General features: G+C 41.6%; 1 pseudogene; it reads right to left on the reverse strand.

Moving 5' to 3' along the window:
* Positions 1 to 7,673: 7,673 nt before the first annotated feature.
* LOC117846148 (uncharacterized) lies at positions 7,674 to 18,343 on the reverse strand (annotated as a pseudogene).

An 18,343-nucleotide genomic window follows, 5' to 3' on the forward strand; every position in this document is an offset into this window, starting at 1 on the left:
GCTCAGCGCTAGTAAAAGGTGGCTTTGGGTTCGGTTTGGCTTGGCTGGTGGCGGAGTAGCCGGCGGGTATCCCGGCGTGGCGAGGCCGGGGTGGACGATTTTGCTGCGGATTTTTGTTATTCTGAATCTGACAGGTGGGCCCTGAGGGTAGCAGTCACGGCTGTGATTTCTCCTCTCTTGTTGACTTGACCATGTGGATAAAATGCAGTACTACTTATACTGTGCTAGATTATTACTGGCTGAGCATGATTTTTGCAGTTTGGGATAAGAATGAGATCCGAGCATTAATATGCAAAGATGCTGAGATTAAACAATCTTGATTTGACAGTTTAAGTTGTAGTAAATGTAGTTCGTTCTCGAAGATAGAGTACTAAACAGCTGTAGCGCGGCTTATACAACGGTGGTGGCAAGTATGGCTCTATTGACGCGTACTGTAGCTGTACTTTTTGCCGTTTTGTTTGAGCATTGCTCTTTCTTACTGCGTAGGAAGAGAGGAGAAACTGGTCCCGGACTGAAAACAGAGAAGAGCCCCGGAAGGCCAGGACCAAAAGCACCCTCCGCGCGGCGCGCGCCGTCGGCCGTGGCATGCGCGCGCGCGCGATCCAGCACGCGCTACCCGCTCGTCCTCCCCCGTTGGGTTCGGCTTCGGTCACAGCAGTACAGCACGTGCCTCCGCGCCCTCGGGAGTCAACCGAGGACGAGCCAAGAGTGCGCAGCAACTGGCGCTGGGCGCACGAGCCGCCAGCGCGCGGTCGTCGCTGGCCCGTTGCTACGTCGCCGCTGGCCGCTGCTCCCGAGTCCCGACCCGACCTGGCGTGCTCTGTGCTCAGTCCGATCAATCAACACGCCAGAGTGCCAGACCATAGCATAGCACAACTCTGCCGATAAAGTTTCAGTCAGGTCATGCCTCGAGCGTTTTCTGCAGACCAGCAACGTGCATGCACCATTTGCGCATGATAAGGTGCAACAAAAATGCTACTTCTATAGATCAAAGCCAACAATTCTCCCCTAGTACGGCGGGGCAGTACCCAATAATACACAGCTCTGCCCAACTAACCACAGGCACAGAGGCATCTCTCTGCTCACACACAAACACTGCGTGCAGCCGAGGTGATTGCTGTAAAAAAGAAAAAGCAGCAGCAATAGTACAAGTGTACGACAAGCCACAATTCACACGTCGATCTGTTCAATTGAAAAAAAAAAAAAGGCACTCGGCCAGCAAACTTTGATGAATTCTCAATCGACGTGGATTTTACTGAGGTTATATCTTCAGCAATTCACTTTCAATGATATGTTTTCAAAGCTTTCCTTTCATGCACTTTGTGTTTGAACGCACATAATCATCAACCAGGAAAAAAAAACCACGCGACACATACCATTATTCTACCATTCACTCTTTCTTTGGCACCTTCAAGAGAGTGAACGCAGCGGTGACAAAAGAGCCTTCTCGATTGATGTTTGCTCACCAGTTGCTGGGGAGTTCTTCCCGACTGGCCAACTTTATTACGATTTCCACTGCCCATTGATGAGTTGCTTGAAGCGTTCCGGAGTTGTTCGAGAGAAAGCTCAGACATGCCTTCGTTTTCTCGTCGTGCATAGGGTTGGATACATCCTCACACGGCACTTGGCTTGCAGCACCGATCTCCAATACAGGAAGAAACTTCTCCTCCTGTATGTTGGATCCCATCCTCTGATTTTCTTCCGCGCAGCTTGTGGCAGAGTTCAGTAAAAATAATTAAGGATCGTAGAAACTAGAAACCCATAGCATCCTTATTTTTGCAACTAGCCAGGAACACACTCCAAATGGTACATGCATGTTATTTTGCACTACTAGTTCAAAAGATATCATAATCTATTCAAAATTATTAATTAAAAATAAAACATCAGATACAAAGGGTGTTTACTAGAATGTAGGCTAGTAGCTGATTACCACGCCCAAGGCGCATGATACACTACTGAACGAGCAATCTGCATGCATAACATAGCAACTGAAACATGCTTCTGCTATTGCCTCTGATGATTATTCACAGTGCAAGTTTGCTTCATCAGGATCTATCTTACAAGCACCCAGTAATTTTTTCTGATTGCCAAAATTGTTCAATAACAGTAAAAGCAGTCAAAGATCATGCTAGTTAGAGAAAAACAAAATGTACCGAGCCCCATTTTCAGGTCTCACATTGGATGTATTTGGCGAATCTGAACAATCTACACAATTCAGCCATGGCTGAGCCAACTTTAATTTTCTTTTAACGTTTTATTCTGTTTCTCCCTTTTCTTTGGTTAAACGCCAGATGGGAACATTGTAGTCTCTCTACTATATTAGTGTGTGACAGTCTGACAGATGTAAATCATCTGTCATTGGAGTACTAGCGATTGCAAATATACCACTTGATTTTAAAGGCAATTCAAAGGCGTGCGCAGAGGACATCACATTGCCAATTTAGAAATTTCCTGTTCTTTACAGGATTCGAAATGAAGAAAAATATCCTTGCAAAAAAAAAAGAAATGAAGGAAAATATAAACATTTCCAATCAGGACAAAATACAGATACTCTGGCTGCTCTTTTCTTTTTGCCATCGCAAATTCGCAATATGATTAGTCATAACAATGGATTTGATAAATATTACACATATATCATCTCCAAATTATAATCAAAATGACTAAACAAGACAGCCAGAGAGATAAGAGGTAAAATAGGTCTCTGCATATTAGTAAAACTTAATAGGACATTTTCTCTCTAGCTGACCAATTGCTTTCAGATTAATTCACAGAATACTAAGATCTAGCTTGGACGATACCCTTTTGTGAAAGGTTTGCATTATTACAGCCAAAGGATTTTCTGAACATGCAAGAGAAATACAGAAATTGAGGCATCTAGTTCCTGCTATATGTGATACAATACCATACGATACTGTTTGTTTGTAGTGTGAACAGCACCTCACTGATGCAAACATGAAGGGACTTTGCAAAAAAAAAAAAAAAAAACCAAGGTAGAAACACTGCAGTATTAGTTGAATATCGTATTTACCTTTTCCTCTGCAGCATGTAGGTAAGTTGATCCTGTAACTGCCACGGTGGCATCTATACCCAATGTGTTTGCATGAAAAACCAATTAGGGAGGTGGCACAAAGGTATGTTGGAGCATAGTGTTATACAAACTTAAACAGCAGAAAACAAGACACGGTAAAAGAATACCTAACCCTACCAAGCAAGTTACAGAAGTCCTATCGGCGATTAGTCTTACTAGCAACTTCACCGCATTAATTCTTGTGGTCATGTGGGGCATGTTCAGAAAAATTGGGACAGGGAAACAAAATTTGTGGCACACCTTTCTACTCATGCATGCTTTAGCAATTTCAAGAGCCTGAACGCCCCAATAGCAGCAGTGCTAAAGCTCCTTTTGGGTTGATTGCTTGTAAGTGCTGCGATTCTTCCCACTGAACAAAGTTTAATTGGAGTAGATCCATTGACCATTGGGAACCTAGCCTCTGCTCTTGCATAGGCTGGATACACTCTCAGAGGACAACGGGTTCGTAACACTGATCTCCAATACGGGAAATAACTTCTCCTTGCATATGTGGGATTCCATCCGCCACCTACTTCTGTTCTTGCAGCATGTAACATATTTCAATAAAGTTACAATCAAATAGCATGCTCAAATAACACATGATAAGCTGTTGTTGAACCAGGACAAGACATGGCACAAACATAACAAGCGAAACATACTTATGTTATTGCCTCGAAAGAGGTTGCACTGCACTTTCCTTTATCAGCATCTTTCTCACAGGCACCAAACAAATTCCAGATGCAACAAATTATTCAACAACACTAAGGTGTTAAAAATAACAATAATGTGCCAGACTGACATTCTCCATCACATTAGCATGGCAGAGACGAATCGTAGTTGGAATGCTGTGGCATTGCAATATGATGTGTATTTGTCTATTTGGAAGCAATTCAAAGAAATGTAGTTTGTCGAGTTGGGACATCAATTTCCTTAAGTAATTTTGAAGTTGATGTAAATAAAAAAAATGGAACAGGAAAAAGGCATAAATTCCTGTAGCTTTCTTTCTTTTTGCGACCACAGTGTTACTTATTACCGTTCTAACTGAAACAAGACCAAAAGCAGTTATCACAAGATCAAGCACCCACACACCCAAAAAAAGGGAAAATAGATGTTAGCATAATGCAAGTAAAGCAAATACATTTAACATCTAGTTTACCTATTACTTGCAGATTTGTTCACAGGGTAAGTTCTAGGACAATCCCTGACTTCAAACAGTTTGCATTGTTCCATAATAAAAATTAAAGTACTGAATTGAAGCATGTAGACCATTACAGAGAGTAAACATTGCCAAGGCCAAGATCTTTCTTGTTGTATGTGTGTGTGTTGGGGGGGTGGGGTGGGGGAGACTGCAGATGAGAAATTGACAACAGCTTTGCGTCTCTAATAAAGAGATAAATGGTCATGGCTTATAATAACTTATAAGCACCAGCCCATAATAATGAACTAGCAACCAAATCTAACTTGATACCAAACTAAACATGCAAGTGACTAATCTGATGATAATATGCTACATTACCCACAATATTGTTTATGCGAACACCTCATGAACTGCATCTCACAACAAAACAAGGCAGTTTGCAAAAAAGATCAAGAAGCGAAGATAGAGATTCTCCAATACAACAACATTTAATTATCTTTACCTTTTCCTCTGCAGCATGCAGAATAGCCGTTTCCATAACTCCTCTGTTTGCACCTACAAGTCCATGACAAAAAAAGGTTAGGGCTGATTTTTTGTTAAATGGATAAAGAACCACTTGCGCTCAACACACCTTTGCTACATGACTTTTTGTCTGACATTTTGCAGTCATAAGGTTGGCTTCAAGAAAAAGTCCAAGACAAAATAAAATAATCAACAAAATAAACATGTATTTGCCAAGAAAATTATTGTGTGAAGCAGTCGTGTTGCAGCAAGTCCTGTGCTCATGTGGCCGCAAGTCTTAGTTCTGATGGCCGAGGGGTTGTGCTGTTCGCCTAGTCGGTGCACCTGGTCGCGGCAAGTCTTGGTCGTGGTGATCACCTTACTGGTGGAGTGGCTGCAAAGAAATATAATCATGACTGTGTTCTGGGTTTGCTTGTAGGAAGACATTGTGCTTACCATACAGCGTAGTGCTTGATATTTCAGGGTGAAGTGCATTTCTCTTATGGTTTTATTTATACCTAATCATAGGTTTTCCCTGTAGCTAATTATAGGTTGCAGGTTATTTTGCTAATTTCAGTAATTTGCAACATGCTGCCTTGGAGCAACTCTGAATCTGAAGTAAACAAACTGAACCTATGTTTCTAGGTTTCTTTTTTTTATAAGAATGTGTATTGTAAATTTATAAGAAACTAATATTTAGCAAAACATTTTGTATTCTGCTAAAAGTTTTGAGAAGCTACACAATTTTCATTTGAATGTGCAAGGTTTACATATAATTATTTTGTTTGTTTTCTTATGGGATGATGACTTTAATACTACAAAAGGCACGATATCTCTACTTGCCAATTCTCTGCTACTGATCATTCCCCTCTATATTTTTTTCATTCTTTTCTACGGACCAGGTTGCGCACACTAAGGATGACAAGAGATTACAAACCGAGCTGTATAGCTCATTGCTTGCTTGTGGTCTGCAAATTGTATGTCATGCCATTTTCTGCTTCTTGTCTACTGTTTTGATTCTCTAAAATGATTGAGCATGCACTATTATAGTCATTGTATATAGATGTTCGTGCTAAGAGAGCTGTTGTTTAGCCTATCAGGAGGGTACCACATTTCAGTTATCTCCCATTTTCTATTCTATTACTACCATCTCGCCACCTAGTTTTTGCACCTTTTCAATTGGTTGGTATGCAGTACCAAGTTTGAATGTGGATAATTTTATTTTTTTGGTTGGGAATACTCATCACCGGTAGGCAATTTACGATAACTTGTGCAGTTCTTAAACTATCAGATAAATGAAACCGGAGAAAATGAACGTGTGCTATGGTAAGAAGCCATTGACTTGTACATCGATTACAAATATAACCAGGACTTACTATTCAGTTACAATTATATATTGCAAATTTGGTCTCACGTACTTCATTGTTTCAGCCTGACAGGAAAGATGAGCTCACAAGGATTGAGCCCACATGAGGGAAGTCATCATTGGGGTGGCCAATGAGCTGGTACACTTCATTTTGTTTCAGCCTGATATTCAGATAAAAACTTCATTTTATTTCAGCCTGAATAGATGAAAACTTCATTTTGTTTCAGCCTGAATAGATGCTTTCTTCAGATGTTGGACTGCCTCGCTGGCATATTTATAGGCAGTGATAACTTCTTATTCATATTCTTTCAAACAACTGGATGTTAATTGATCCTTCTGCCCACCTTCTCATAGGTTGAAGACTCTAAATTGAATCTGCATTCCAATATTATGAGTGCACTCCATCTGGTTATTTTGGAAAACTGTAACAAATTTCAGGTAAAGAGGACAATATCTACTTGGTTTTTTGGTCATTATCTTTTGAAACTGTTAACTTTCTTTGTAGCTTTTTCCAGCTGTTATTGATGGAAGGGAAAGCCTATGATTCTACAGTATATTGATTGGTCCCATACTATTTGCCTCTACTTCCTTTTATGTGTTCTAATGCGATCTATACATTATTATTTAGTATGGATTGGTGAAAAGAATGAATACTCTTCATAGCTTATGTTGCTGATGAGATAGGTATATAGAAGATTAATCGGTGCTATTATAGCAATCTGTTGACACCGTTTTTTGACACGTGTCGGAAAAAAAGGCGTCAAAAGGTAGCGAAGGTGCTGGTACAAGACGAAGGCTGGTAGAATCAGCCGATGGAGTCACTGTAGCCCAGCAGATGAAGTCACAGTAGCCCAACCGATGGAGCCACAGTGGTCCGATTTTTGCGTCAATACAATCCTACATGTCTACTTTAGTACTTGAGTTAGTAGAAACCGTGCACTGGCAAATGTGAATACAATTCTGTAGAACAAGATAAAATTACAACATGGGGAAGGTCGAAGATGGCACTCAAGTGATCAGTGTGTTAGTCTTAGTTTCCTTTGCAAAATAATTGTTTGTTAGCATCGGATGGCAGGCATGAACTTAAATGTTAAGTGCTTTGTGCCTTCTTACTCAAAGTCCTGTGCACTTCATGCATTTAATCTGATAGTTCAAGGCTCAAATATGAGCCACTTTATATGTTTTCATATTTGCTTTGACACTTATGTAGAATTGATCCTTGTGTATCTCAATACGGCTAAAAACAACAAATTGTTAGAATCGTACGATAACAAAGCACTATAATTTTTATACTCTTGTTAGGAGTTTTTTGTTTATTTAATACACTATTATCATCATATTGAATACTCAGTGTATCATAATATAATACAAATTTTGCCACACGTAGCAACGCACGGGCACGATCCTAGTCCTCTTTAAACATGTTTCGTAGCACATATACAGAAGTTCAGAAAAGAAGCCAATTTCGTAAGATTTTAGTTATTCTTTGATAACCACCTCTCGCGAACGAATTTGATGGCACGATGAACATTTCCCTATAGTATGTAATTTCAGAGGCGGGTGGAATTTGCATTTTGGAGTCTGAGACACAAACCGACACGTTTGGGAGGAAAAAAGCACATTTCCCATTGCATTAAGCCTAGGGCATTGTCTAGGTCCAGGTCACCCACAATTGTTATAGTCAGTTAGTATTACACGGCCATTAACACACAAAGGCCATAGTAGCATAAGGTTTAGCCACATCAATGCCATTTAATTGGGAACATCCACTAAAAAAACGCAACACTCAGTGACCAACCAGCTCGATCTTGGAGAAACTTGCACGTTGTAACACCCATTTGCCACCAGGCACCTGCTCAAACAAAAACATGGTGGCACAAAGGTATGTTGGAGCATGGTGTCATACAAACTTAAACAGCAGAAAACAAGACACGGTAAAAGAATACCTAACCCTACCAAGTAAGTTACAGAAGTCCTATCGGGCGATTGGTCTTACTAGCAACTTCACCGCATTAATTCTTGTGGTTATGTGGGACATGTTCAGAAAAATTGGGCCAAGGAAACAAAATTTGTGGCATACCTTTCTACTCATGCATGCTTTAGCAATTTCAAGAGCCTGAACGCCCCAATAGCAGCAGTGCTAAAGCTCCTTTTGGGTTGATTGCTTGTAAGTGCTGTGATTCTTCCCACTGAACTAAGCTTATGATCTGTAATTGGAGTACATCCATTGACCATTGGGAACCTAGCCTCTGCTCTTGCATAGGCTGGATACACTCTCACAGGACAACGGGTTCGTAACAGTGATCTCCAATACGGGAAATAACTTCTCCTTGCATATGTGGGATCCCATCCGCCACCTACTTCTGTTCTTGCAGCCTGTAACATATTTCAATAAAGTTACAATCAAATAGCACGCTCAAATAACACATGATAAGCTGTTGTTGAACCAGGACAAGACATGGCACAAACATAACAAGCGAAACATACTTATGTTATTGCCTCGAAAGAGGTTGCACTGCACTTTCCTTTATCAGCATCTTTCTCACAGGCACCAAACAAATTCCAGATGCAACAAATTATTCAACAACACTAAGGTGTTAAAAATAACAATAATGTGCCAGACTGACATTCTCCATCACATTAGCATGGCAGAGACGAATCGTAGTTGGAATGCTGTGGCATTGCAATATGATGTGTATTTGTCTATTTGGAAGCAATTCAAAGAAATGTAGTTTGTCGAGTTGGGACATCAATTTCCTTAAGTAATTTTGAAGTTGATGTAAATAAAAAAAATGGAACAGGAAAAAGGCATAAATTCCTGTAGCTTTCTTTCTTTTTGCGACCACAGTGTTACTTATTACCGTTCTAACTGAAACAAGACCAAAAGCAGTTATCACAAGATCAAGCACCCACACACCAAAAAAAGGGAAAATAGATGTTAGCATAATGCAAGTAAAGCAAATACATTTAACATCTAGTTTACCTATTACTTGCAGATTTGTTCACAGGGTAAGTTCTAGGACAATCCCTGACTTCAAACAGTTTGCATTGTTCCATAATAAAATTTAAAGTACTGAATTGAAGCATGTAGACCATTACAGAGTAAACATTGCCAAGGCCAAGATCTTTCTTGTTGTGTGTGTGTGTTCGGGGGGTGGGGTGGGGGGGTGAGACTGCAGATGAGAAATTGACAACAGCTTTGCGTCTCTAATAAAGAGATAAATGGTCATGGCTTATAATAACTTATAAGCACCAGCCCATAATAATGAACTAGCAACCAAATCTAACTTGATACCAAACTAAACATGCAAGTGACTAATCTGATGATAATATGCTACATTACCCACAATATTGTTTATGCGAACACCTCATGAACTGCATCTCACAACAAAACAAGGCAGTTTGCAAAAAGATCAAGAAGCGAAGATAGAGATTCTCCAATACAACAACATTTAATTATCTTTACCTTTTCCTCTGCAGCATGCAGAATAGCCGTTTCCATAACTCCTCTGTTTGCACCTACAAGTCCATGACAAAAAAAGGTTAGGGCTGATTTTTTGTTAAATGGATAAAGAACCACTTGCGCCCAACACACCTTTGCTACATGACTTTTTGTCTGACATTTTGCAGTCATAAGGTTGGCTTCAAGAAAAAGTCCAAGACAAAATAAAATAATCAACAAAATAAACATGTATTTGCCAAGAAAATTATTGTGTGAAGCAGTACGAAGAGTAGTACAGGTTTATAGTGTCCATGACTTCTTCAGTGGGGAGAAACCCATAGTCTTTGAGGATAGATGAAACATGTTCCAAGACCTCCATTCGGGACACCTGCATGACATACAAACTGTTGCATAAGGTAGAGGAAATAAACAGAAAAGGCAATACGTTGCTAACCTATTGTGCATACAATGTAGCGATCATATAAACAATGGTACCAAAGAGATGATGGAAAGAATTGTTTGCAATAAGAGTTGGAAGACAATAGAACAGCGTGCAAAAAACAGTTACAAAAATAGAATCACATTCAGTTTACTACTTGTTCTATAAACTACATAATAAGAATGTTAACAAGAACAAAATTGAGGGGCAGACATTTTAGAAAACATGTTAAATTTTAGAAAGTGGTTATCTAATATGAAACTTAACACCAGCTGCGAACATTCAGCATAGTTACAGAAGCTCTTTATAAATATGTCTATTCATTTGTAAACAAACAAGGTCAGCATTATCTGTACCCTAACATAGAATGACCTGTATCTACATAGCCATAACTTGAATTCATAACAATATATTAATGAGATTACCACAGACTTGTTAGCCATCTTACATATAGCATCTGATACAAACTAAAAAATATATTCACTACTATGGCATAATTATATAGTAATCAGTTACAAGATGTATAAAAGTTTCATTAATACTCCCTCCGTCCCAAATTATATGTCGTTTTGGCTTTTCTAGGTTCATAGGTGTTTGTATGCATCTAAAATGCATGGAAACACCTATGAACCTAGAAAAACCAAAACGACCTATAATTCGGAACGGAGGGAGTAGTTACTCAATATATGAGTCCAAGTTACGACTTACAACAGAAATTGTAGAGGTTTTTGCTGTTTCTAGTTCATGTTTATTACATTAAACAAAAGAGACAGTTTTAAGGCATAGTCCCTTCGATTATTTTAATTCCACAGATGAAAAGTGATCCTTTTTATTTGATGTTCTATGATTCCAAGAAGAGAATTCACTACCTCATTTAGGGCCTGTTTGCTTCGAGTCTTGCCAAATTTGCCTGGCGCAGGCAGCGATCTCAGGGGTCCAATTTTGGACACCTGCGGCTGGCGCTGCTGCCTGGGCTGACAAGCTGCCTGGCAGGCAGCATCCAAACAAGCCCTTAGTGCTAGCGACAATTTTACAAGACTAATTCCTTTGTCCATTGCTTACTATGGGTGGTTTAGACATTCAATGAGGGAGCAAGATAAATAACTTTAATGGAGGCATATCGTCATGTTTTTTTCCTAATTATGAGTTCACAAACCTATAACATCAAGAAAGAATGAATAGATTTCAGTGAGCTTTGCTAAAAAATTATCAGAAACTACACTTCAGAAAACTGCATCTATTTTTAGCATGAGCTGCAATACTAGGCCCACATGTCAACCACTCAGAGGTCAGCAGAGCCATATATGCGTGGCATGTGGGTCATAGTTGTCATCAGCTGGTAAAATGTGCATCTTTATGAAAATATGGGCACAATAAGTACAGTTCTGGGTTGAGGGTTCGAAGAAGTAGTAGTTAGTTCATTGGTAATTTTTGAGCTTGGAAGTGTAGTTCTCCGAGTTATGGAAAAAGACAGGCGTAGTTCATATATACTTGCTGTAAGAAAAGTTCATTGGTCCAAGCAAGACACCTCTCGAAACATTGCAGCAAGAGGCTAAAACGAAATTGGCATATGTTCAACGTAATATAACACTTCCATAGTCCAAATTATACCAAAGAAACCTCGTGACATATGTACTACATATCAATCTGATTAGTAAATGTGTTGCAATCTTATTAATATAATACCAACTCTGGAATTCAGATATTAAATTTACTTGGAAGATTGTAGGGATGGAATACCCCTAATAGATGGTATCTACTCTCATAACCAATGCAATCCAATCTCTAGCTCACTAGACAAGAGTACGATATATTCTATCTTAAGGATGAGTACTACTATTGGAACAAACCTAGGAAGGTATGACTGCTCCTCACGGTCCAAGCACTAGTTGAGAAGGCCTCCAGTTTCTCAACACAACAGGGGCTCTCTTAAACTTTAATGAGAAGCCACAACACTGTGGAAAGTATAAAATTGAGATGTTTCTAAGGCGAAGTTGAAACTCCACCAAATAGAACAAAGCAAGTTATGCCGTCTATGCAAATCCAACCAGAGTCAACAGGTTGCAAACCAACCAGCGATTTTGCAAAAGTTAAGTTCATTTCTGTTTAGATTCATTAAAAATAATGAACTCAACCAGTGATTTTGCAAAAGTTAAGTTCATTTCTGTATAGCTCCGTTAAAAAGAACGAACTCTTATTACAAGTCTGTCAAATATAACATATATATCAATCTTTTCATTCAACGTAAGAGCTATTAACATTCTTCATGCTACTAAGATTAGAGCATGTATTTTCTTAACAGCAATGCTAACTGTAGTAAAATAAAAAAATAAAATACTAAGAACCAGGCATCTGAGGCACTGCAGCGGCAATAGACAGAAAAATGCCTACCTCTGAATGTGCCTGAATGTATGCTGAAAGAGGTTCAACAACATGGGAAATTACATCAACAAGCAGCCCTGCACAATCAATAAGTGTTCTCTTTTCCTCCAGAAGCTTCTGTGCCATTTCATTTGAGCCTTTTCCCCATCTTAAGGCAATGGAAAGCCTCAGTAGACGCTTATTGATAATGTCAAACCCATCTTTCTTACTACTGCCATTTATATTGGAGGAGCAGCTCCCACGGATATGCTCCTGAGCAGCAAGCAGTAGAACTGCAGACTGGATAAGTTTTCCACCCTCAATGTAAATCCAGACCTCTTCAAGTAGATTTTGTCTTTTCTGCAAGCAGTCTAGTTGTATCCAAGAAGATCTTCTGTAAAACAGCAAGGAACAAAAATTAAAGTGTCATTTAACATTTGTATGAAAGCAAGTTGTGCTGAATAACTTTCTATATATCGCTTTGTTTCCTCCTATCAAAGTAAATATGGATTAAGGAAAAACTCCAAGGAAAAAAAAAAGGTAATAGCAATATTTAGTGTATATTTTATTGAAGACATGCATGGACACATGAAGTAAGCCAAAAGCTTAACAACGGGAAACTATATACTTTCTCCGCCAAATCGAGATGGAAAGGGTGCTCAGTCCTTAGTATCACTAATTCATTTTAGCAGTTGCCTGGGATCTATGGCAAGACCACAGCTACTTTTTACATGCCATGCTGGAAAAAGAACTTTGTGTTCGCGCGAGATACAGCAGATGGGGGGGGGGGGGGGGGGGGGCGGGCACAAACCATTTCAGGCAGATACAGCAGATGGATAAGCTTGTAGATGTAATCCAGATGATTCTGGCTGGAAGAAAGATTGTCCTCCAGATACTTATGCAGGCAAGTATTCTCAACTGCAACATGGAGCGGGAGTAGGTTCTCAATGACAACATTGCCAACTGTGCGTACATTGGCTGATGCGCCATGGCGTAAGAGCAGTTCGATCATCTCAACAGAGAACTTTTCAGCAGCTTCGTGGAGCGGGAAGTATCCATTCTTGTTTATGAAGTTGGGATTGGCACGCATCCCAGAGAGCTCAGGTGCCTTGCCCTCCAATACAACTTCTGCACACCGCAGGGCGTTGAAACTGATCATGTAGGTTAAGGTTAGTGCAGTGATGGTAAGATTCCATGACATGCCCCTGCCCTCGCATTTGTCGAAAAATTGGAGGAAGCACTGGGCGCTATCCTTATTAAGGATGGGCTCCACTTGGTCATAATTGTCGAAGAATATATTACACACCCACTAGATGGATCCATTAGAATTGAAAAAGGTGAAAGGCATCAGCATATATATAAAGGAGCTCAACAAACTGTCTATGGAGGTGCATATGTGATAACAACAACAGAACCTTGTAAACCAAGCAAGTTGTGGTAGCCTAGAGATGAAACCAAACATGAGGCATCAACAGCAAGGGAATAGAGAATATAAGGGGACCTAAAGCCTATCATGATTCAGGTATGTGAATCCACATGTTCCTATCCAAAGGTTCATATATGACAACACTAAACATATTGTTTCAGTAGAAGCACCATATATATTACAGGATTAAACAAAATAACATAACTAATGGAATGATCCATCAATTGAATTCTAAGGTAACTTACCTTAGGAGTAGTGTTTCGGATGATTATGTCATTTACTACGGACCTGGCCATCTGAAAGAGAGAATGTCAAGAGTCAGCACAACAGGGAGAAAATAGAATGGGAGAGGAATATCACACAGATGGACAGTTATCGACCTTCTCATGGAAACTCCAACCGCCCTTGGTAGTGTCAATAATAGGGGCAGGCTGCCGAGGATACTCGTTTCTCACTGTAATAGATCCATCATTGCCATTACCATTATCTTTGTCACAGGCAGGTGCCTTCAATTTCAATTCCATCCTTGCGTTTTTCGAAACAAGGAAGTTTGATCTCGAATTACGCTCCAAAGAAGATTACTACAAGGCACGCAATGGTCAAACAATGACTCAGAAGACCATGAAATAAAACGAGGCATTCTATCTAAAATGGATCACACACCACTGAAACATAAACATATGCTGCAAATAGAAAACATTGTATTTACTGCATAAATCCTGAAATGTAACAATGATTGATATATGTGAAATGAAGGGCCAAACAACTTTATAACATACCAGTTGAACCCAGGTGCTAGAAACTCTGATGCATATGAATTATGAAATTAGAAACCAAAAGCTAAATTAGATGTTTGAGTTCAACAAGAAGTGAAAGATATTCACTGGTCACTGACTTGCACGAATAACTAACTTGCCCTTGCTGATTCCACTTGAAGCACAATTAGAGAACTTGGCATGTAAGACACGGCACCAAACCAACAAAACAAAAAAAAAGTATACACAACTCGCAGAGGACATATATATATGGCTAGGTAGCAACTGAGACTAAAGACTGAGCCAACAAAACGAGGTGCAAAAAAATTAAGCTCGGGTTCAGTCCAAGGTTCAGATTTGACGTATTGACATGAGGAACAGCATCGGATCTGAGGAATGTAGCCAACAGATGCTGATCCCAACTCTAAAGTACCAAGAAATATGTTCCAAACTTCGCCATAGGAAGAGATGCCGCAGTTCACCAAAGGTTCTTTTTATTTAAAAAAAGCAACAGAACAACAAACTGTCGTGTTGATAACAAGAGAGGAACTAATGACCAAATATCAGAAACGTAATGCATTACCACAGGCCGGTTCCGACTTGGATCTGCTTATAATACGAAAAAGATAGAATCTTTCCCGGGTGAATCTTTCCGGATCAGAAGAAAAATATCATCAAGCAGTTGAATTCGAGATAGTGGGTTGGGGTTGGGGTGCGGGGCGGTGGCGGCCGGGAGTTTGGGGCGGGGAGGGTTGCCCTAGTCGCCGGAGGGCAGAGGTGGGTTCGCGATGGGGGGAGGACTGAGGACCACGATGAGTGGCTGGAAATCTCTACTCCTAAAAAACGCAAAAGAGGTGACGAAATGTCGTACGTCACGGTTCCTCCGTTCCATCGTCCCGCGCTCCATCGATTTGGAGCCCTTCGTGCCCGACAGAAGCGGCGACGGGGGTCTCTGCGCCCTACGATCGAAGGAACCCCCTCCGCACGCCCTGGAACGTCCCTCCGCGTACAGAAACATTTTTCGACCCTACGATCGATTCGTGCCTCTCACCTCTCCCCTTCCCCGCTGCCGCTGCCCCTCACATCCTTCCCCTCACGTCCCACCAATCGTGCTCGTGGTCCATCACCACACCGCCACCGTCGCGTCCTCAATCGCCACACCATCGCGTCCGATCATCTTGCCGAGATTCAAAATGGGACAGCCAATTCTCACGCGTGATAAACACCTGCACTTCCTCGGTTCCTCCCTCTTTGTTTGGCTATGTACTTCCCTGAGCAGCGGAGGCGGCCGCGGCGGCACTCACGACCCGGTCGGAGACGAACCACCGCAGCCCCTTGGTAGGCTCAAATTGAGATCCCCTTTGCCTCCTCTTTCTGTTTTTGTGTTTATCATCGGAATACGCCATTCATACTATGTCCTACATTTTCTCCGGCGAAGTTCCAGCCATGCACGTGCATGGCGCCGCTGCGTGGTCGTCGTCGGGCAGGATCGGAGCTAGAAGATGAAGCTGCAACCTTTAGATCCAAAACCGATGGCTTAGATCAGATATAAACCATACCCCTTCGTGTGGATGTGGTGCACCGTAGACTACTCTAGCACCCTGGTCCATAGACTCCATGAACCGAGACTACCAGTCCAAGCTTGTCACACCCGGTTTTAAAACAAAACCAAGTGCTACCTATATGTATGCCAGGATCTAGTTTCATACATATAGTGACATCATAAGTGAATAACAGCAACAGTATCACGTAAAAAGATACAATTAAAGACTTACAAGACTATCAGAGATATACAGCTTAAACCCTGGAAACAGAGGCTCCAAACTTCACAGGCAATCGACTGGGGGTTGTGTACGCCTAGAACTCAGCACCATCTTTAGCAAACTTTTAGCTTCTTCTTCTGAGCAATGTTGCTTATAGCAAGGGTGAGCACATGTCATACTCAGCAAGTGTGAGGAGAATATGAATGCAAGGCTTAAACAAGGATAGGCTGACTGGTTGACTGCATTAAGCATTTTTAGTTGGTCAAATTTTATTAACACCTGATTACTAAGGTATAAGTATATACCAACCCACAATTAATGGAAACATAAACATAAGCCATAAGCATATGGCACAACCGTAACCTCGATTTAAGTCCATCTTCAAGTATATTAATCATGTGAGGGTTCAGACCGCTCTTAACCCTGAGCACAGCTGATCGATCGGTTTTACACTCTGTAGAGGTCGCACATCTTTACCCACAAGTCGCGTAAAAGTTCAAAAGAACTTTGACCCAACCATGCGGTGCTGATCAGGCACCATACCACACTTCCGAGGTGTGATTGCATAGGGACGCTACGAGGCCTTTACAAATATTCATTAGTAAGTGTTAACCCGCTAAGGTTTCGGTGTCTGGCGTGCACAACCTATCACAGGCCGATGATGTAACGACTCAGTCCCCCCTCTTGCCTCTTCATGACTAAGATTACCCCAGACTAAGGTTTCTAATTATTCAGCCAAGACTAGAGCCATTTAGTCTTGTGGTAGCACTATTTTCCTGGATGGTCGCTCCATGTTCCGATTAAACTTTACGATCTTGTATTAGTGAAAGGTATAGCATCAATAAAATAAGTTCATCATATTGTTCGTTAGGACCACCATAACCCAAGTATAGCAGCTAAGCATAGCTACCCAACAGAAAGATAAACCCAGGTTGACAAGGAGTGATCATAAAGGCTAGGCGAATCTTGATAGGACCCATCAAATTAAATGCAAACATATGCAATAGTGATTAAATAAAGTTATTGGGACAAAAGCACAAAACACACTTGCCTTCCTATAAGTAGTGTTGCTGCTCAGAATGTCTTCAACTTCTTGCCGTTGAATGTCCTCGAAGTACGTTCGTTCTACTCGCATCAATCATCCAAGACAAATATCCAGAGCACGCATATACAAGCAAACAAAAGAACTAAATTAAAAACAGTACACCAATCATCATAAACAGAAAGAAACAAGCTTACAAAACTATTCTACACGACAAGACGAACGCGTGGACACAAAGAACGCTAAAAACGGAGCTAGGATGCAAAAGATACGCTTAAAACAAACTACAGGAATTTAACAGAAAACTAAACTTTCAGGGACTTAGCTGCAAGAAACCAAGGACCTAAACATAATTACGCGATAAACCATCGGTTTATCGCGCAAAAATGCAACCTAGAACTGCGGGTTGATTTCGCAAAAACGTGGGGTTTAAAACGAAAGAAAACAGAACCTCTTTGAAACGATCTTTGAACTGTGGTGGACTGCGGAGCAATTTGCAAAAACTGCAGGGGCCTAAATGCAAAAGTAGCGGCGCGGCGGCGCTTCGCGGCGGCTGATCGGCGGCGCGCGGCGATCGCGTCCGGGCGTCTCTTCGAGCGCGGGATGGACCGGGAGGAAGCGGAGGGTGCGGCAAGCGCATTGCGGCGGTCGACGACGGGCGAAACGCGGCGGAGGCGGCGGTGCGGGGCACGGTGGCGAGCTGGCGCTCCGGCGGCTCGTGCGGGCGGAGGAAGGCTCGGGACGCCCTGGGAACGCACGGCCGAGGTCCTTACCGCAGCGCGGAGTTTCGGGCGGCGTCAAGGGAGAAGAAGAGGCGGCGGCGGAGGAGCGTGACGGCGGCGCTTGATGCGGAGGAGGCGAGCTAGGGTTTGAGGGAAAAGAGGCGAGGCGGCGGCTATTTTTGGGCGTCTCGGCGTGCGGGCCCAAGGGCGAGGCGGACGCGGTGCGGGAGTCCCGCTCGGACTCGAGCTCGGGCTCGAGGCGGACTCCGCGCGCGGCATGGAAAGCGGAGGGGATCCGGCAGGCGGTTGCGGGAGGAGGAC

This window comes from Setaria viridis, chromosome 2, assembly GCF_005286985.2.
Source record: "Setaria viridis chromosome 2, Setaria_viridis_v4.0, whole genome shotgun sequence".
Taxonomy (NCBI): domain Eukaryota; kingdom Viridiplantae; phylum Streptophyta; class Magnoliopsida; order Poales; family Poaceae; genus Setaria; species Setaria viridis.